The sequence below is a fragment of the Nerophis lumbriciformis genome, linkage group LG20 (genome assembly GCF_033978685.3).
Source record: "Nerophis lumbriciformis linkage group LG20, RoL_Nlum_v2.1, whole genome shotgun sequence".
Classification (NCBI taxonomy): domain Eukaryota; kingdom Metazoa; phylum Chordata; class Actinopteri; order Syngnathiformes; family Syngnathidae; genus Nerophis; species Nerophis lumbriciformis.
The window spans coordinates 42422802-42445111 of NC_084567.2; the positions used below are offsets into that span (position 1 = coordinate 42422802).

Sequence of the window (22310 nt, forward strand, 5' to 3'; positions counted from 1 at the left end):
ACTCGGACTTGGAGGTGCTGATTCTCATCCCAGTCGCTTCACACTCGGCTGCGAACCGATCCAGTGAGAGCTAAAGATCCTGGCCAGATGAAGCCATCAGGACCACATCATCTGCAAAAAGCAGAGACCTAATCCTGCAGCCACCAAACCGGATCCCCTCAACGCCTTGACTGCGCCTAGAAATTCTGTCCATAAAAGTTATGAACAGAATCGGTGACAAAGGGCAGCCTTGGCGGAGTCCAACCCTCACCGGAAACGTGTCCGACTTACTGCCGGCAATGCGAACCAAGCTCTGACACCGATCATACAGGGAGCGGACTGCCACATTCAGACAGTCCGAAACCCCATACTCTCTGAGCACTCCCCACAGGACTTCCCGAGGGACACGGTCAAATGCCTTCTCCAAGTCCACAAAGCACATGTAGACTGGTTGGGCAAACTCCCATGCACCCTCAAGGACCCTGCCCAGAGTATAGAGCTGGTCCACAGTTCCACGACCAGGACGAAAACCACACTGTTCCTAACCCTAACCCTAACCCTTCAATGAAACAATATAAAATACATACTCATATAGTAACAGTGTTGGGTTAGTTACTGCAGAGCAGTAACTAGTTACAGTTACTAGTTACTTCATTTCAAAAGTAACTCAGTTACTAACTCAGTTACTTACACCAAAAAGTAATGCGTTACTGTGAAAAGTAACTATTTAGTTACTTCTTTTTTTCTTCTTTTTTTTTTTTAAAGCTCCTATTAATGCCCTTTTAGCCTTCATTTCAGTACTGTTATTGCACTGGAGAATAATACAATCTGTTGATCAACTTGACATGCATTTGCATCACTCAACTCTGTTAAGCCATGTGGTCTACATACAACACACAAAGACAAAGATATGTTACAAAGACCAATTTGTTTCTGGCCAGAACAAATTGACAAAACTATTTTAAATAGCTGCAACATAACGTACATAAGTAACAAACAGCATAATAACAGCATAGATGTAAAGCAAGAAAGGCACACACTACATACACAAAGCCGAACCAGGCATTTTCTTTACTGAGCAAAACTCTTTATTGTCGGCCATAAACACATCACCAAAACATTAGTAAAAAAAATGATATCTAGCAAAAGTGGTCATTTTCTGCAGTACAAACCAGACCAAAAGTAACTTTGTTATATCAACAGCAGCCACTCGCTCTTTCTCACGTGCGCCAACACTTGCACATATGGCACTTAGCCAGTGATGCGTTTACAGCCACACAAAAAGTCAGACAACTCCAACACCACACATAAAGTGTAATTCCAGGTCGTTACACTATGATTTACCAATCAAATGTGTGCTTATTCTAGTGTCATTTATTAGGAATCTTAATTTATAAATATTAATCATTAAATGCTGTTAGTATATTAAATAAATACTAATAAAAATATATTTTTTACAAACAGGAAGTTGCAGGAATGTACACATGATCCCCTGCTTACATCTCATTGTGCAACATGTGAATGTTTTAATGGGAACTAAATGAAAGGGGTACAAATGATTTCCAAAGCAGGACCTCCACCCAGACAAACAATACAAGTACACAGTTCATGAAAAACAATATTTGTTGTTATTGTCATTGTAAGTGGGCCTAGACACTTATATTAGAAATGGAAATGACTGCTGTCATTTGATTATAATAATAAGAGAATGTTGTCTGTGTATCTGTGTTGGCCCTGTGATGAGCGGGGGACTTGTCCAGGGTGTACCCTGCCTTCCGCCCGAATGCAGCTGAGATAGGCTCCTGCCACCCCGAAAGAGACAAGCGGTAGAAAATGGATGGATGGATGGAGATTGAACTTGTTATTTAGTGAGGTTTGGGACAGGTGTGCTGCTGGTGTAGCCACAGTGTGCACGTCTAAAGTTGCTCACATGGACTCCACTCAATGCTCAGGGAGTTTTTGCGTTTGCTCACACACATCAACAATTAGAGGGAACATTGATTGACAGAGTGTGTACCTTCAGCGGTGAATGATGAGATGAGGCAAAGTTAATCCTTAAATGGTGGAGGTGAATTGGCATCAGAGTCTCTATCTCTCTTTACTAGCTTCGTGGAAGCATGTTGCTTATGTAGCTTGTTTCAGCAGATTTGAATTGCTGTTTTGGGCAGTAGATGGGATGTTTGATCCAAAGCACAATTTACATTTAACTAAAATGATATTTTCTTTGTGCTGGACAAAAGAAAAGTAGTGAAAATATCTCCATGTTAGCAAACTCGACTTCATGATCAGACACGTCCCCCCCCTCGCTCCCCACACTCACACTCAGACACACCCACACAGAGCGCATGTCTCTCTCTCTTCTCCGGCTTGTGACACAAGAAGAATCAGAACGATGACACAGCAGCGCTCCGATAAAACACACTTTATACTACATAAAAAGTAACTTAAAATAACGCAGTAACGCATCATGTAGTAACGGTAACTGAGTTACTGAATATAAAAAATAACGCGTTTGATTACTAGTTACCGCCGAAACTAACCGCGTTACAGTAACAACACTGTATAGTAGTACAGTTGTTATTAGTGAGAACATACTTATTTTAAGGTATTTTTGGGTTCATTGAGGTTAGCTAATTTGACTTGTTTTGAAAAGTCTTGACAAGCCAAATTTTCTTGTTCTATTGGCAGATAATTTTGCTGCGTTCAAATAAAATACGCCTCATTTTTGTATTTTTTTTTCTTGTTTTTGAACATTGACTTTTTGCAGTGCATCCATCCACTTTCGACCGCTTGTCACTCAAAAAAAAAAGGTAAATACCCGGGTCATCCCTAAAAGAATGCTTTACGTTTATTCAGAACATGCATACAGTTACAATATGATACAGTTGCATCCAGAAAGTATCCACAACGCTGAACTTTTTCCACATTTTGTTGTTACAGCCTTAGTCTTAAATGGAATAAAATCATTGTTGTCCTCAAAATTCTACAGACAATATGTTATGATCCGCTGCCCGGATCATATTTTTGTTTTTGTTTTCAAGTCACTTGTGTTTTTCAGCACCTCTTGAGTTTGTTTCTGTTGCCATGACGGCAGATTATAGTCACCTGCCTCTGGTTAGTGTCCCGGACACGCACCTGTTGCCCGGGCACTAATCAGAGGGCTATTTAGTTTACGCGCTGGCCTCATTCGGTCTGTTGGTTTTCTGTTACGGTTGCGTGGCATTGTGATGCCGGAGGTCGTCTTTTCAAGATGCAGAGGGATGTCAGGAAGCGGCTTGCAGGTGAGAATAAATGATTTATTCTGATTGCAGAACAAAATGCTGCGCGGTGCACCACGGCACGGAAAACAAGAGGGTAGCAAAGATGCTAATATCAAAAATGTAAACTATGAGCGAAACTAGGAGCGTAACTTGTTGCGTAGGAGCAAACAAAACCAACAGACCGAATGAGGCCAGCGCGTAAACTAAATAGCCCTCTGATTAGTGCCCGGGCAACAGGTGCGCATCCGGGACACTAACCAGAGGCAGGTGACTATAATCTGCCGTCATGGCAACAGAAACAAACTCAAGAGGTGCTGAAAAACACAAGTGACTTGAAAACAAAAACAAAAATATGATCCGGGCAGCGGATCATAACACAATACCCCATAATGACAATGTGATTATTTTTTATTTTGAAAATAAATAAAAATATTCACAGTTTTTGCTCACTATTATGTTGATGGTTGTTGAATACGATGCCATAAGCTTGGCACACCCATCTTTGGGCACTTTCTCTCTTTCCTCCCTCAGGTTGGAATAGTGGCCGGACTCAAACCATTTCTTAGTAAAAGTTTGCCAAAAAAGCCTGCCGAAAAAAGTTTGCTGAAATACTCTCAGGCCGTGAGAAAACTAAATGATCTGGTTTGATGGGGCTCACCTGGGCTGAAGCCCGCGGGCCCCCGCCCAATTAGAGTCCCCTGATTTTGATGGCGGAATGCAATGATTGGGCTGTCAGTCACAGACGACTCGGCTTCGGTAAGTGATTGTGTTCTCTCTCTCTCTTTCTCTCTCGGCTGTTTTGTTTTTTCCTGCTGCTCTGAGCGGGTCGCCAACGCAAGTCGCCGGTGTGAGAGGCAAGCGTGTTGACTACTGAGCTACACTCAAAGGAAATTAATTAATGGACAAAATTATTTTTAAATGAGATGATATTTTTGCATTGTTGCTGCTCTGTTGAGTAAAATTATTATTATTTTTTTTTAAACTGTGTATTCGGGCCTGTGGGCGGGGAGTGTTGAGGTTTGGGGTAATGGGTAATGTGAAATGTGTAATTTAAAGTTAAGGTTAAAGTACCAATGATTGTCACACACACACTAGGTGTGATGAAATTTGTCCTCTGCATTTGACCCATCCCCTTGTTCACCCCCTGGGAGGTGAGGGGAGCAGTGAGCAGCAGCAGTGCCGCGCCCGGGAATCATTTTTTTGGTGATTTAACCCCCAATTCCAACCCTTGATGCTGAGTGCCAAGCAGGGAGGTAATGGCTCCCATTTTTGTAGTCTTTGGTATGACTCGGGCGGGGTTTGAACTCACAACCTACCCATCTCAGGGCGAACACTCTAACCACTAGGCCACGTGTAATGTGTAATGTGTAATGTGAAATGTTTAATGTGTAATGTGAAATGTGTAATGTGAAATGTGTAATGTGTAATGTGAAATGTGTAATATGTAATGTGTAATGTGTAATGTGTAATGTGTAATGTGAAATGTGTAATGTGTAATGTGTAATATGAAATGTTTAATGTGTAATGTGAAATGTGTAATGTGAAATGTGTAATGTGTAATGTGAAATGTGTAATATGTAATGTGTAATGTGTAATGTGTAATGTGAAATGTGTAATGTGTAATGTGTAATGTGAAATGTGTAATGTGTAATGTGTAATGTGTAATGTGTAATGTGAAATGTTTAATGTGTAATGTGAAATGTGTAATGTGTAATGTGAAATGTGTAATGTGTAATGTGTAATGTGAAATGTGTAATGTGTAATGTGTAATGTGAAATGTGTAATGTGTAATGTGTAATGTGTAATGTGTAATGTGAAATGTGTAATATGTAATGTGTAATGTGTAATGTGTAATATGAAATGTGTAATGTGTAATGTGTAATGTGAAATGTGTAATGTGTAATGTGTAATGTGTAATGTGTAATGTGAAATGTTTAATGTGTAATGTGAAATGTGTAATGTGTAATGTGAAATGTGTAATGTGTAATGTGTAATGTGAAATGTGTAATGTGTAATGTGTAATGTGAAATGTGTAATGTGTAATGTGTAATGTGTAATGTGTAATGTGAAATGTTTAATGTGTAATGTGAAATGTGTAATTTGAAATGTGTAATGTGTAATGTGAAATGTGTAATATGTAATGTGTAATGTGTAATGTGGAATGTGAAATGTGTAATATGTAATGTGTAATGTGTAATGTGTAATATGTAATGTGTAATGTGTAATGTGAAATGTGAAATGTGAAAAGTGTAATGTGTAATGTGTAATGTGAAATGTGAAATGAGTAATATGTAATGTGTAATGTGAAATGTGAAATGTGTAATATGTAATGTGTAATGTGAAATGTGTAATGTGTAATGTGTAATGTGTAATGTGAAATGTGTAATGTGAAATGTGTAATATGTAATGTTTAATGTGTAATGTGTAATGTGAAATGTGAAATGTGTAATATGTAATGTGTAATGTGTAATGTGAAATGTGAAATATGTAATGTGTAATGTGAAATGTGTAATATGTAATGTGTAATGTGTAATGTGTAATGTGTAATGTGTAATATGTAATGTGTAATGTGTAAAGTGTAATGTGAAATGTGTAATGTGTAATGTGTAATGTGAAATGTGATATATGTAATGTGTAATGTGTAATGTGTAATATGTAATGTGAAATGTGTAATATGTAATGTGTAATGTGTAATGTGAAATGTGAAATGTGAAATGTGTAATGTGTAATGGGTAATGTGAAATGTGAATTGTGTAATATGTAATGTGTAATGTGTAATGTGAAATGTGAAATGTGTAATATGTAATGTGAAATGTGAAATGTGTAATATGTAATGTGTAATGTGTAATGTGTAATGTGTAATGTGAAATGTGAAATGTGTAATATGTAATGTGTAATGTGTAATTTGTAATGTGAAATGTGTAATATGTAATGTGTAATGTGTAATGTGTAATGTGTAATGTGCAATATGTAATGTGTAATGTGTAATGTGAAATGTGAAATGTGTAATGTGTAATGTGTAATGTGTAATGTGTAATGTGCAAATATGTAATGTGTAATGTGTAATGTGAAATGTGTAATGTGAAATGTGTAATGTGTAATGTGAAATGTGAAATGCGTAATGCGTAAAGTGTAATGTGTAATGTAAAATGTGTAATGTGTAATGTGTAATGTGAAATGTGTAATGTGTAATATGTAATGTGTAATGTGTAATGTGCAATGTGTAATGTGTAATATGAAATGTGAAATGTGTAATATGTAATGTGTAATGTGTAATGTGTAATGTGTAACGTGTAATGTGTAATGTGAAATTTGAAATGTGTAATATGTAATGTGAAATGTGTAATGTGTAATGTGTAATATGTAATGTGTTATGTGTAAAGTGCAATGTGAAATGTGTAATGTGTAATGTGTAATGTGAAAAGTGTAATATGTAATGTGTAATGTGTAATGTGAAATGTGAAATGTGTAATATGTAATGTGTAATGTGTAATGTGTAATGTGAAATGTGAAATTTGTAATATGTAATGTGTAATGTGTAATGTGTAATGTGAAATGTGTAATATGTAATGTGTAATGTGTAATGTGTAATATGAAATGTGAAATGTGTAATATGTAATGTGTAATGTGTAATGTGTAATGTGAAATGTGTAATGTGAAATGTGAAATGTGTAATGTGTAATGTGTAATGTGAAATGTGTAATGTGTAATGTGTAATGTGAAATGTGAAATGTGTAATGTGGAATGTGTAATATGTAATGTGAAATGTGTAATATGTAATGTGTAATGTGTAATGTGTTTTATGAAATGTGAAATGTGAAAAGTGTAATGTGTAATGTGTAATGTGAAATTTGAAATGTGTAATATGTAATGTGTAATGTATAATGTGTAATGTGTAATATGTAATGTGTAATGTGTAATGTGTAATGTGAAATGTTTAATGTGTAATGTGTAACATGTAATGTGTAATGTGTAATATGAAATGTGAAATGTGAAAAGTGTAATGTGTAATGTGTAATGTGTAATGTGTAATGTGAAATGTGAAATGTGTAATATGTAACGTGTAATGTGTAATGTGTAATGTGTAATGTGTATTATGAAATGTGAAATGTGAAAAGTGTAATGTGTAATGTGTAATGTGTAATGTGAAATTTGAAATGTGTAATATGTAATGTGTAATGTGAAAAATGTAATGTGTAATGTGTAATGTGAAATGTGAAATGTGTAATGTGTAATGTGAAATGTGTAATGTGTAATGTGTAATGTGAAATGTGAAATGTGTAATGTGTAATGTGTAATGTGTAATGTGTAATGTGAAATGTGAAATGTGAAATGTGAAAAGTGTAATGTGTAATGTGTAATGTGTAATGTGTAATGTGAAATGTGAAATGTGTAATATGTAATGTGTAATGTGTAATGTGTAATGTGAAATGTGTAATGTGAAATGTGAAATGTGTAATGTGTAATGTGTAATGTGTAATGTGTAATGTGAAATGTGTAATGTGTAATGTGTAATATGTAATGTGTAATGTGTAATGTGTAATGTGAAATGTGGAATATGTAATGTGTAATATGTAATGTGTAATGTGTAATGTGTAATGGTGATTGGGCTGACAAGGCGACACTCGGGGATCAAAAGGCACATTCTCACATTACTGACGACCTCACACGCAGACACACACACACACACACACACACACACACACACACACACACACACACACACACACACACACACACACACACACACACACACACACACACACACACACACACTGGTTCAGTTGACACGCTGCTGGCCTGAATGCCAATGTCTGGGCTGTGTTGCTGCAGAGAATAAAAAGCACAATAATTGTGCTCCTCATGTATTTATTTGCAAGTGTGGTGGGGGTCTCTAAGGGGGTCTCTAAGAGAGTCTGTAAGGGGGTCTATAAGAGGGACTCTAAGAGGGTCTTTGGATGCAGCATGGAGATAGACTGACCTGCACCGCCACAAAAGTACAAGAAGTATCAGGTTTGGCTTTGTCTGCATTGAGGTTCACATCATAAACCAGATTCAGTTCAAGGTCATTTATTAATTGAACTAGTTTTCTTGAGGTGTTTACAGTAGACTGGAACTCTTTTTACAACGTGGTAACATTGTTTTGACAACAGTGACCTTTTAAAGTGACAATATCATCCGCACCGTAAAATGTCTCTGGTCTCGAATGTCTGTAATATTACTTACAGACTTACTGACTGACATTCCGCCATTGGACATAAACGCAACTCACAGAAGTCAAAATGTTGAAAATGTTTGAAGTGAGCTGAAGTTGTCGGTTGATCTAAGTATGTGTCATTCATGTACTCTGTTACAGTTACTTATGATACTTTTTGGATACATGGTACAGTTTGTACAATAATTTAGCAATACAGTAGTAGGTGGAATTTTTAAGGGAGAGATCATCTAATTATTTAGTAAGAATCATCTAATTATTTAGTCGGAAGTGGTACAAAAAACAAAACATGTAAAACAGTGCAAGGTAATAACTCGTAATTGACCCTGGGTGGACTCTAGTCCTCTATGACATGGAAGAAGCCCTCCTACGAGCCTCTGCTAGCCCCCAACGGACTGGACTTATATTTCAATAACTCTACCAACTTGGCAGACAGTCACCCAGGCGGGGGGTCCCCACATCTACGGCCCCTTCCCTTCCCAAGGTTTCTTCTTCTTTCCATTTTGAGCCTTTAGAGGGTTTTTTTTTGCTGGGTTCAGACCAGGGGATGTCATGTTGGTCTGTGCAGCCCTTCAAAGCACCTTTGATTATGGGCTATATGAATAAACTTTTAATTGACTTTGAATAAACCTTTAATAACACACAGGAACATGTCCTATATGTATGTCAACACACATAAGTTATATTTGAGTTGTTAGGTTGAGTAGGAAGAAGCAGAGTTTATTCAATCCTACCTCTTTTACATTTCTCAACATTCAGCAATAAATGTCTTCACTTCCTGAAGTTCAATGTAAACAACTCCTATGAGCTAGGGACGTCCCTAGAATGAGCTAGTCAAAGGCACCACCTCCAAGAAGCTGAATTATAGATCTCACAAGTGTATATGGTGATCCATGACCAGGTAGATCAGTCTGATATTGGCACTTAATAGTACTCCTCTTCATGGAGCCCATATTCTAAGATCTAGAGACTAAAACGACACCCAACATCAGTGCCTTGTCTTTGTGATGCTCTAAATAAGATGCTACCACAAGGACGCGGCCACTGAGCCTAATGCGCCACAGGCCACCACCAACAGGCTGTTTGGTGACCACGACCCAGTCGCCACTCCCCAGTCCCCAGTCCCCAGTCCCCAGTCCCCAGTCTCCAGTCCCTAGTCCCCAGTCCCCATTCCTCTGGTCTCCAGTCTCCAGTCTCAAGTCCTCAGTTCCCAGTCCCCAGTAGCCACTCCCCGCCCCCAGTCCTCAGTTCCCAGTCCCCAGTCCCCAGTCCTCAGTCCCCAGTGCTCTGGTTCCCAGTCTCCAGTCTCCAGTTCTCAGTCCCCAGTCCCCAGTCCCCAGTCCTCAGTTCCCTGTCTCCAGTCCTCAGTCCCCAGTCCCCAGTCCCCAGTCCTCTGGTCCCCAGTCTCCAGTCCCCAGTCCCCAGTCCTCAGTTCCCAGTCCCCAGTCTCCAGTCCCTAGTCCCTAGTCCCCATTCCCCAGTCCTCTGGTCTCCAGTCTCAAGTCCTCAGTTCCCAGTCCCCAGTAGCCACTCCCCGTCCCCAGTCCTCAGTTCCCAGGCCCCAGTCCCCAGTCCCCAGTGCTCTGGTTCCCAGTCTCCAGTCACCAGTTCTCAGTCCCCAGTCCCCAGTCCTCAGTTCCCTGTCTCCAGTCCCCAGTCCCCAGTCCCCAGTCCTCTGGTCCCCAGTCTCCAGTCTCCAGTTCTCAGTCCCCAGTACCCAGTCCTCAGTTCCCAGTCCCCAGTCCCCAGTCCCCAGTCGCCACTCCCCAGTCCCCAGTCCCCAGTTCCCAGTATCCAGTCTCCTGTCCTCTGGTCCCCAGTCTCCAGTCTCCAGTCCCCAGTCTCTAGTCCTCAGTCCCTAGTCCTCTGGTCCCCAGACCCCAGTCCTCAGTTCCCAGTCCCCAGTCCCCAGTCTCCAGTCTCCAGTCTCCAGTCCCCAGTCCCCAGTCCTCTGGTCCCCAGTCCCCAGTCCCCAGTCGCCACTCCCCAGTCCCCAGTCCCCAGTCCCCAGTTCCAAGTCTCCAGTCTCCAGTCCCTAGTCCCCAGTCCTCTGGTCCACAGTCTCCAGTCTCCAGACCCCAGTCTCCATTATTTAGTCCCCAGTCCCCAGTCCCCAGATCCCAGTCCCCAGTCCCCAGTTCCCAGTCTCCAGTCCTCTGGTCCCCAGTCCTCTGGTCCCCAGTCTCCAGTCTCCAGTCCCCAGTCTCCAGTCCCCAGTCCCCAGTTCCAAGTCTCCAGTCTCCAGTCCCTAGTCCCCAGTCCCCAGTCCTCTGGTCCCCAGTCTCCAGTCTCCAGACCCCAGTCTCCATTCTTTGGTCCCCAGTCCCCAGTCCCCAGTCCCCAGTCCCCAGTCCCCAATCCCCAGTCCTTTGGTCCCCAGTCTCCAGTCTCCAGTCCTGAGTCCTCAGTTCTCAGTTCTCAGTCCCCAGTCCCTAGTCTCCAGTCTCCAGTCCCTGGTCCCCAGTCCCCAGTCCCCAGTCCCCAGTCCCCAGTCCTCTGGTCCCGAGTCTCCAGTCTCCAGACCCCAGTCTCCATTCTTTTGTCCCCAGTCCCCAGTCCCCAGTTCCCAGTCTCCAGTCCCTAGTCCCCAGTCCCCAGTCCCCAGTCTCCAGTCTCCAGTCCCCAGTCCCCAGTCTCCAGTCTCCAGACCCCAGTTTCCAGTCCTCAGTCCTCAGTCCCCAGTCATGTACACTTTTGGAGAGGTTAAATAAAAGCAACATTTTTTAATACTCTACATGTGTTATTCTGTTGAGTTGTTCAGTTCATTTTCAGTAGAGCCATAATAAATTCATAAAATAATCAAACTTCATGAATGTTTTTAGTGAGCAACAAGTATGTGCTCCAATCACTACATCACAAACAAAGAAGAAATGATTGACAGCCATGACATGATGTTCTTTACACTTTTGACTGAATCTGCTGAAACTTCTGAGTATGAAATCATTTGCACGTTGCGACTCATCATAGAAACATTAAGATAGATAAACAAGTATATCAATAGTTATTTCTGTGAATGTAATTCTTGCAAGTGAATAAACACGAGAGCGTGGATGTTCAAAGCGTTCTCTGCGTGGAACTTGAGAGTGTTGAGCTGTCATTGAATGCATCGCCTTGGCCTGCCTGGAATCTGGATTCATTTCTAGAAGAGCGTCTGCTCAGTCTGGCTATGTCGTGTACGGTCAGAGTTAGAGTTACTTTCTCAACTTGATCCACCTTCACTGGGGCCTTCAACACCGCGCAGACACACATGCACCTCACGCAGCCCGCCAAAGACCAACACTCGCCACCGCGCCCGCCAGATATGACCACGGACCGACACGCAGGACATGACCGCCATGCTGACCACCAAGCGTTTGTTTGTGAGTTAGAATGCAAAAAAAGGGAGAAAAAAACTGTGTTTTTGTCTCAGATAAGGAACTTGAATGATAGACAAAATTCCCCCCAAAAAGTGCAGTTCCCCTTTAATATAGCAGCTGATGAGGACACACACACACACACACACACACACACACACACGTATATACATATATACAGGTAAAAGCCAGTAAATTAGAATATTTTGAAAAACTTGATTTATTTCAGTAATTGCATTCAAAAGGTGTAACTTGTACATTATATTTATTCATTGCACACAGACTGATGCATTCAAATGTTTATTTCATTTAATTTTGATGATTTGAAGTGGCAACAAATGAAAAATCCAAAATTCCGTGTGTCACAAAATTAGAATATTACTTAAGGCTAATACAAAAAAGGGATTTTTAGAAATGTTGGCCAACTGAAAAGTATGACAATGAAAAATATGAGCATGTACAATACTCAATACTTGGTTGGAGCTCCTTTTGCCTCAATTACTGCGTTAATGCGGCGTGGCATGGAGTCGATGAGTTTCTGGCACTGCTCAGGTGTTATGAGAGCCCAGGTTGCTCTGATAGTGGCCTTCAACTCTTCTGCGTTTTTGGGTCTGGCATTCTGCATCTTCCTTTTCACAATACCCCACAGATTTTCTATGGGGGCTAAGATCAGGGGAGTTGGCGGGCCAATTTAGAACAGAAATACCATGGTCCGTAAACCAGGCACGGGGAGATTTTGCGCTGTGTGCAGGCGCCAAGTCCTGTTGGAACTTGAAATCTCCATCTCCATAGAGCAGGTCAGCAGCAGGAAGCATGAAGTGCTCTAAAACTTGCTGGTAGACGGCTGCGTTGACCCTGGATCTCAGGAAACAGAGTGGACCGACACCAGCAGATGACATGGCACCCCAAACCATCACCCAACCATGCAAATTTTGCATTTCCTTTGGAAATCGAGGTCCCAGAGTCTGGAGGAAGACAGGAGAGGCACAGGATCCACGTTGCCTGAAGTCTAGTGTAAAGTTTCCACCATCAGTGATGGTTTGGGGTGCCATGTCATCTGCTGGTGTCGGTCCACTCTGTTTCCTGAGATCCAGGGTCAACGCAGCCGTCTACCAGCAAGTTTTAGAGCACTTCATGCTTCCTGCTGCTGACCTGCTCTATGGAGATGGAGATTTCAAGTTCCAACAGGACTTGGCGCCTGCACACAGCGCAAAATCTACCCGTGCCTGGTTTACGGACCATGGTATTTCTCTTCTAAATTGGCCCGCCAACTCCCCTGACCTTAGCCCCATAGAAAATCTGTGGGGTATTGTGAAAAGGAAGATGCAGAATGCCAGACCCAAAAACGCAGAAGAGTTGAAGGCCACTATCAGAGCAACCTGGGCTCTCATAACACCTGAGCAGTGCCAGAAACTCATCGACTCCATGCCACGCCGCATTAACGCAGTAATTGAGGCAAAAGGAGCTCCAACCAAGTATTGAGTATTGTACATGCTCATATTTTTCATTTTCATACTTTTAGTTGGCCAACATTTCTAAAAATCCCTTTTTTGTATTAGCCTTAAGTAATATTCTAATTTTGTGACACACGGAATTTGGGATTTTCATTTGTTGCCACTTCAAATCATCAAAATTAAATGAAATAAACATTTGAATGCATCAGTCTGTGTGCAATGAATAAATATAATGTACAAGTTACACCTTTTGAATGCAATTACTGAAATAAATCAAGTTTTTCAAAATATTCTAATTTACTGGCTTTTACCTGTATATATACAGACATGTTCAGAGTATTTCTGTCTCTAATGGCTTCAATCTTTCTCAAAGAGCCATCAGAGTCCGTGGGGAAATGTGTTGGAATCATTTGACAACAATGTAGAGATTTCGGAATGGAACCCACTCTCGTATTCTCGGAGCTTATTCAGATGAAAATGAAGACATGAAATTACCTTGGAGAAGGTGAACCGTCGACAGAATGCTCCTCTTCACCCTGTCAAGAACAAGCCACAGTCAGTCACTATAAGCAACAATTGCATCAGAAAGTCCAAATCAGCAAATGGAGATATGTTGATAATAATTGATCAGATTGATAAAGACATTCACAGAAAACTGAACTCATCTTTCATTCCCTCACACACTGGTAAGCTACATGTGTAGCCACAGCTGCCCTTGGGTGGACTGAGGGAAGCGTGGCTGCCAACAGACATCCATTCACATTCATACACCAACATGGGAGGAAAGTGGGTGAAGTGTCTTGCTCAAGGACACAATGGCCATGACTGGGATGGCGGAAGCTGGAGTCGAACCAAGAACCCTCGAGTTGCTGGACGACCGCTCCACTATCTGAGCTACGCCCACCCAAAAGAACTATCCACGATTGGATTGTGAGTCTTGGGGTGATGGTTTGATTCTCAATTTGAACACAATTTTACATTCAAACCCATTTCTCGCAGTAAATTATTTGGCATGAATATTTTTCATAAAAAAATACCTATGCATAGATTTAAAAAATAAAACATCCATTTTATAAAAATAAGAATCAATTTAGAATTAAAGCTGCAAGCAGAGATGGGCGGGACCGACTTTGAGGGCACATAAAATCCAAACCGGAGCAGTAATTAAAACTCTTTGGTCAACTTTTAATCAGAAGGGTTCAATCTCTCTCCTGTGTTAGTTTGAAGCCGACACGACAAACGCACTCAGAGGAGATAATGTTTGAAAAAAGGTGATCGTTTTTTTACAAAACCTTTGTTTTGAAGGGGGAATTGCAAACTTCTTGTTGATTTTTGCTGGGGGTTGTCATTATATGAAATGTAGGTCTAAGTGTTTCATGTCTCTTAGACATTTCTACTGGAAGTTACAGGCAGTTTTGTCTGAGTTTTCTTCCTAGGAGCAGTTGTGTCTGTGTTTTCTTCTTAGGGGCCGCTAGAGCGCAATTTTGAGTTTTGGGGTTGGGTTTTTTTTATTAGATCGCAATTTTTGCCAGTCCCGATGTGTGTGTCCAGTTTGGTGAGTTTTGAAACATGTTAAGAGGGTCAAATTACAGCTCAAAGAGGCAAAATGACTGTTTTTAGTAAATGTTTGTTTTGAAAGGGGAATTCCTGTTGATTTTTGAAGGGTGTCAATGTATGAAATCTAGGTCTAAGTCAGACCTACATAGAGGTTTTTGTTTCATGTCTCTACGACATTTCTACCGGAAGTTACAAGCAGTTTTGTCTGTGTTTTTCCTAGGGGGCGCTAGAGTGCAATTTTGAGTTTTGGGGTTTGGTTTTTTGGTTAGATGGCAATTTTCGCCAGTCCTGATGTTTTTGTCAAATATGGTGAGTTTTGAAGCATGTTAAGGGGGTCAAATTACAGCTCAAAGAGGCGGCGGAATAATAATAATAATAAAACACACGAAGTCCTCTGTCCCAAAGGGACATTGCGGTCCCTAATAAGAGTACTGTATTTTTCGGACTATAAGGCGCACTTAAAATCCTTTAATTTTTTTTCCAAAACTTGCGTTTTTAAATCCGCCTAATATACGGAATAATTTTGGTTGTGCTTACCGACCTCAAAGCTATTTTATTTTGTACCTGACGAAATGATAAGAGTGACCAGTAGATGGCAGTCACACATAAGAGATACGTGTAGACTGCAATATGACTCATGTAAACAACACCAACGATGTATATGTTCCATTGAAAATATAGAACATTACACACGGCGCTCAAAGACCTGTCCAAATTATTTTAGTAGGACTTTGGTAAGCTATGAAGCCACACCACTTGATGGATTGTCGGCACATTAAGCATAGGTGTATTAATATGGTGTGTGTATAAGGTAAGACATATTATCTGGCGTTTTGTTTCGCTATATTATGCAAAAGCAACTTTTCTTACCTTCTGGTACCTGCTGATCTGTATTTGGGATCTGTATACGTCCTGAAAATTTGCGCGCATCCGCCTTTGTAGTCCGTGCCGACACCGTAGTCGATACGTTTCTTCTTTTTCTCTATCTTCTTGTCATCCTCCACTGTTGCCATTTCTAATATAAAGTAGTGTAAAGTTCTTACTTATATCTGTCAGTAAACTCACCATGAAAGCACTAAAACACACCGGTGTAGTGAGTTGACATTATTCACCCAAGGAACTTTAGTTATTAGAGAGTTCCAGTGGGGACGGTTTTTCACGGGACACATTTCGGGCGTTGTTGTTGCACTAGTGAGCCACGGATGAGGAGATATTGCTCCGTTATTGATTGAAGTAAAGTCTGAATGCAGAGGTGGGTAGTAACGCGTTACATTTACTCCGTTACATCTACTTGAGTAACTTTTGGGATAAATTGTACTTCTAAGAGTAGTTTTAATGCAACATACTTTTACTTTTACTTGAGTATATTTATAGAGAAGGAACGCTACTTTTACTACGCTACTTTTATCTACATTCAGCTCGCTACTCGCTACTAATTTTGATCGATCTGTTAATGCACGCTTTGTTTGTTTTGGTCTGTCAGACAGACCTTCATAGTGCCTGCGTTTCAACAAATACAGTCACTGGTGACGTTCACTCCGTTCCACCAATCAGATGCAGTCACTGGTGAAGTTGGACCAATCAAACAGAGCCAGGCGGTCACATGACCTGACTTAAACAAGTTGAAAAACTTATTGGGGTGTTACCATTTAGTGGTCAATTGTACGGAATATATACTGTACTGTGCAATCTACTAATAAAAGTTTCAATCAATCAATCAAAAGTGTGAAGGAAAAAAGACCCTTTTTTATTTCAACCGTGCATCCCGTCAAAAGCCTAAAGACTGACTGCACAGTTCCTGTCTTCACAATAAAAGTGCCGCTCCATCGCGCCTGCGCTTTCAAAATAAGAGTCTCTCCGAAAGCCAGCGCAAACAAGCTAGCAAGCTAGCAAGCGACGGAGTTTGCCGCCAATGTATTTCTTGTAAAGTGTATAAAAACGAATATGGAAGCTGGACAAATAAGAAGCCAAAAACAACCACTTTCATGTGGTATTAGACAGAAAGGAGGAACTTTTCTTCTCCTCCATTTGAAAACGTGGACGTTATCATCACTACTGTCTGATTACAATCAACACAAGTCATCAGAATCAGGTAATACACCAACTTATATTCTTGTCTTCATGAAAGAAAGGAATCTATATGTTAAACATGCATGTATATTCATTAAAACACCTTTAACATGTAAACAAAAACGGCAATATAAATAAATATAAATGATATACTGTATATATCAATGTATATATATATATATATATATATATATATATATATATATATATATATATATATATATATATATATATATATATATATATATGTATATATATATATATATATATATGTGTGTATATATATCTGTGTGTGTGGGTATATATATATATATATATATATATATATATATATGTGTGTATATATATCTGTGTGTGTGGGTATATATATATATATATATATATATATATATATATATATATATATATATATATATATTTATATATATATATGTAACATATATGTGTGTGTATATGTTACTCATCAGTTACTCAGTACTTGAGTAGTTTTTTCACAACATACTTTTTACTTTTACTCAAGTAAATATTTGGGTGACTACTCCTTACTTTTACTTGAGTAATAAATGTCTAAAGTAACAGTACTCTTACTTGAGTACAATTTCTGGCTACTCTACCCACCTCTGTCTGAATGTCATTAAAACAGTTAGAACCATCTTTTGACACTTCTTCCACCCCTGTCCTTGCACGCTACACCGCTACAACAAAGATGATGGGGAGAAGACGCTGTCGAAGTGGAGGCACGTAAATAAGACCGCCCACAAAAGCGACTGTCAGAATGCGACTTGAAGATGATGTGTAAAACATCATCTATGCAACATTGTTGTTATGTAGACCACAAACTAGTGTTTTAAAATCATAATATGACTCCTTTAATGCGCTTTATAATCCGGTGAGCCTTTTGTAAATGGTAAATGGTAAATGGGTTATACTTGCATATCCCATAATTGTCTATTTGTATGAAAATAGACCTGATGGATTGTCGGCACATTAAGCATAGGAGTATGATTATGGTGGATTCTTCAAGTTCTTACTTATATCTGTCAGTAAACTCGCCATGAAAGCGCTAAAACACACCGGTGTAGTGAGTTGACATTATTCACCCAAGGAACTTTAGTTACTAGAGAGTTCCGGTCACGGGACACATTTCGGGCGTTGTTGTTGCACTAGTGAGCCACGGATGAGGAGATGCTTGCTCCGTTATTGATTGAAGTAAAGTCTGAATGTCATTAAAACAGTTAGCGCCATCTTTTTGACACTTCTTCCACTCCCGTCCTTGCACGCTACACCGCTACAACAAAGATGACGGGGAGAAGACGCTGTCGAAGTGGAGGCACGTAAATAAGACAACCCACAAAAAAAACACACCGGTGTAGTGAGTTGACATTATTCACCCAAGGAACTTTAGTTATTAGAGAGTTCCGGTCACGGGACACATTTCGGGCGTTGTTGTTGCACTATTGAGCCACGGATGAGGAGATGCTTGCTCCGTTATTGATTGAAGTAAAGTCTGAATGTCATTAAAACAGTTAGCGCCATCTTTTTGACACTTCTTCCACCCCCGTCCTTGCACGCTACACCGCTACAACAAAGACGACGGGGAGAAGACGCTGTCGAAATGGAGGCACGTAAATAAGACAACCCACAAAAAAAACACACCGGTGTAGTGAGTTTACATTATTCACCCAAGGAACTTTACTTATTAGAGAGTTCCGGTCACGGGACACATTTCGGGCGTTGTTGTTGTTGCACTAGTGAGCCACGGATGAGGAGATGCTGCAGTCGCTTTTGTGGGTTGTCTTATTTACGTGCCTCCACTTCGACAGCGTCTTCTCCCCGTCATCTTTGTTGTAGCGGTGTAGCGTGCAAGGACGGGGGTGGAAGAAGTGTCAAAAAGATGGCGCTAACTTGACCTGATGGATTGTCGGCACATTAAGCATAGGAGTATTATTATGGTGTGTGTATAAGGTAAGACATAATATCTGGCGTTTTGTTTCGCTATATTATGCAAAAGCAACTTTTCTTACCTTCTGGTATCGGCAGTGCGCCTAATAATCCGGTGCGCCCTATGGTCCGGGAAAATACGGTATACAAGAATCACTTTTATAAACATCCCCAGGGTTTATCTTCGCCAATCTGTGTACTCTTGCTCCATTTATTATGTGCCGCCTTGCCTCCAACAAGCTGTCATTTTCAGCCATTTAAAAAATATTTCTTCAATAAACCAACGTTGGCATAACTTGGACACAAAAAGGCTGAAACGCCTTAAGGGCTGATAAAAAATGGATGAATTGGACTTAAACCCTTCAGAGATATCATTGGCCCCCCCGAGCTAAGTTCCTCCCTGTCCAAGGTTATCCCGTCACCTGTCAATATTTATTCATTATCACCTCCTCCATCACTGACTTTATTCTCCGGCAATTCCGAAGCGGTCCCGGAACTTGGAAACATCCACCCCAGGCTGGTATTAGTCAGGTTATCTTTCTGCATCCATTCTTCTTTTTTTTTTAAATCTGGCTTCCATTCTCCCCACCTGCCCGTGCGTCTCCAGCCAGCGACAGGTGAGCCTATTACACGCTTTCCACGCCGCCTGCTAGCACGCTTCACGCTAACTTAGCACGCCGTGCACATGGAGCCAAATTGTGCCTGCCATGAAAACGGCCGTCGCGGCAGCCTGATGAAGCAATCTGGTGTCGAATATAAAAAGAAAATGAAATAACTCTATTATGGCAGAAAAGGTTTAACGAGGACAGGTACGAGGGGATCGGCACTGAATTGGGTATTTGAGTTTAAAGGGGGGGAAAAAAATCATCCATCCATCAATTTTCTTCCACTAATTTTCTTCCGACTTCCCTCTCCCCAGCCACTTCGTCCAGCTCCTCCCGGGGGATCCTAAGGCATTCACAGGCCAGCCGGGAGACATAGTCTTCCCAACGTGTCCTGAGTCTTATCCTTGGCCTACTGCCGGTCGGACGTGCCCTAAACACCTCCCTAGGGAGGCGTTCGGGTGGCATCCTGACCAGATACCCGAACCACCTCATCTGGCTCCTCTCCATGTGGAGGAGCAACGGCTTTACTTTGAGTTCCTCCCGGATGACAGAGCTTCTCACCCTATCTCTAAGGGAGAGACCCACCACCCGGCGGAGGAAACTAATTTGGGCCGCTTGTACCCGTGATCTTGTCCTTTCGGTCATAACCTAAAGCTCAAGACCATAGGTGATGATGGGAACGTAGATCGACCGGTAAATTGAGAGCTTTGCCTTCCGGCTTAGCTCCTTCTTCACCACAACGGATCCATACAGCGTCCACATTATTGAAGACGCCACACCGAATCGCCTGTCCATCTCACGATCCACTCTTCCCTCACTCGAGAACAAGACAAGGAACTTGAACTCCTCCACTTGGGGCAATATCTCCTCCCCAACTTGGAGATGACATTCCACCCTTTCCCGGGCAAGAACCATGGATTCGGACTTGGAGGTGCTGATTCTCATCCCAGTCGCTTCACACTCGGCTGCGAACCGATCCAGTGAGAGCTGAAGATCCTGGCCAGATGCAGCCATCAGGACCATCCATCCATCCATATTCTTCCGCTTATCCGAGGTCGGGTCGCGGGAGCAGCAGCCTAAGCAGAGAAGCCCAGACTTCCCTCTCCCCAGCCACTTCGTCCAGCTCTTCCCGGGGGATCCCGAGGCGTTCCCAGGCCAGCCAACGTGTCCTGGGTCTTATCCTTGGCCTCCTGCCGGTCGGATGTGCCCTAAACACCTCCCTAGGGAGGCGTTCGGGTGGCATCCTGACCAGATGCCCGAACCACCTCAGCTGGCTCTTCTCCATGTGGAGGAGCAGTGGCTTTACTTTGAGTTCCTCCCGGATGACAGAGCTTCTCACCCTATCTCTAAGGGAGAGACCCACCACCCGGCGAAGGAAACTAATTTGGGACGCTTGTACCCGTGATCTTGTCCTTACGGTCATAACCCAAAGCTCATGACCATAGGTGAGGATGGGAACGTAGATCGACCGGTAAATTGAGAGCTTTGCCTTCCGGCTCAGCTCCTTCTTCACCACAACGGATCGATACAGCATCCGCATTACTGAAGACGCCGCACCGATCCGCCTGTCGATCTCACCATCCACTCTTCCCTCACTCGTGAACAAGACTCCTAGGTACTTGAAATCCTCCACTTGGGGCAAGATCTCCTCCCCAACTTGGAGATGGCACTCCATCCTTTTCCGGGCGAGAACCATGGACTCAGACTTGGAGGTGCTGATTCTCATCCCAGTCGCTTCACACTCGGCTGCGAACCGATCCAGTGTGAGCTGAAGATCTTGGCCAGATGAAGCCATCAGGACCACATCATCTGCAAAAATCAGAGACCTAATCCTGCAGCCACCAAACCCGATCCCCTCAACGCCCTGACTAAGCTTCGAAATTCTGTCCATAAAAGTTATGAACGGAATCGGAAAAATTCAATAAAACCCTAAATATTCTCAAACAGTTACTGTGAGGATAGCGCCGTCTTCGACTATACCATGTCTGACCTAGCTGTCCAGTAAGAAGACACTTGGCTCATCTATTTTGTTACCAGTCAGTCCAGTAAGAAGGCACTCGGCTCATCTATTGTGTTACCAGTTAGTCCAGTAAGAAGGCACTAGGCTCATCTTTTGTTTTAATAGTCAGTCCAGTAAGACGGCACTCTGCTCATCTATTGTGTTGCCAGTCAGTCCAGTAAGAAGGCACTCGGCTCATCTATTGTGTCACCAGTCAGTCCAGTAAGAAGGCACTCGGCTCATCTATTGTGTTACCAGTCAGTCCAGTAAGAAGGAACTCGGCTCATCTATTGTGTTACCAGTCAGTCCAGTAAGAAGGCACTCGGCTCATCAATTGTGTTACCAGTCAGTCCAGTAAGAAGGCACTAGGCTCATCTTTTGTTTTAATAGTCAGTCCAGTAAGAAGGCACTCGGCTCATCTATTGTGTTACCAGTCAGTCCAGTAAGAAGGCACTCGGCTCATCTATTGTGTTCCCAGTTAGTGCAGTATGAAAGCACTAGGCTCATCTTTTGTTTTAATAGTCAGTCCAGTAAGTAGGCACTCTGCTCATCTATTGTGTTGCCAGTCAGTCCAGTAAGAAGGAAATTGGCTCATCTATTGTATTACCAGTTAGTCCAGTAAGAAGGCACTCGACTCATCTATTGTGTTACCAGTCAGTCCAGTAAGAAGGCACTCGGGTCATCTATTGTGTTTCCAGTCAGTCCAGTAAGAAGGCACTAGGCTCATCTATTTTGTTACCAGTCAGTCCAGTAAGAAGGCACTCGGCTCATCTATTGTGTTACCAGTCAGTCCAGTAAGAAGGCACTCGGCTCATCTATTGTGTTACCAGTCAGTCCAGTAAGAAGGCACTAGGCTCATCTATTGTGTTACCAGTCA

The 22310-nt window shown here is 41.7% G+C and overlaps 1 protein-coding gene across 1 annotated transcript in view; it reads right to left on the bottom strand.

Annotated features, from left to right (window-relative positions):
- The window catches only part of cntfr (ciliary neurotrophic factor receptor), an 850210-nt gene that overhangs the window by 711763 nt on the left and 116137 nt on the right, over positions 1–22310 (bottom strand). Inside the window, exon 2 of the mRNA XM_061980911.2 lies at positions 13757–13797. The gene's annotated coding sequence lies outside the window, so the exon portion shown is untranslated. The remainder of the gene's footprint in view (positions 1–13756; positions 13798–22310) is intronic.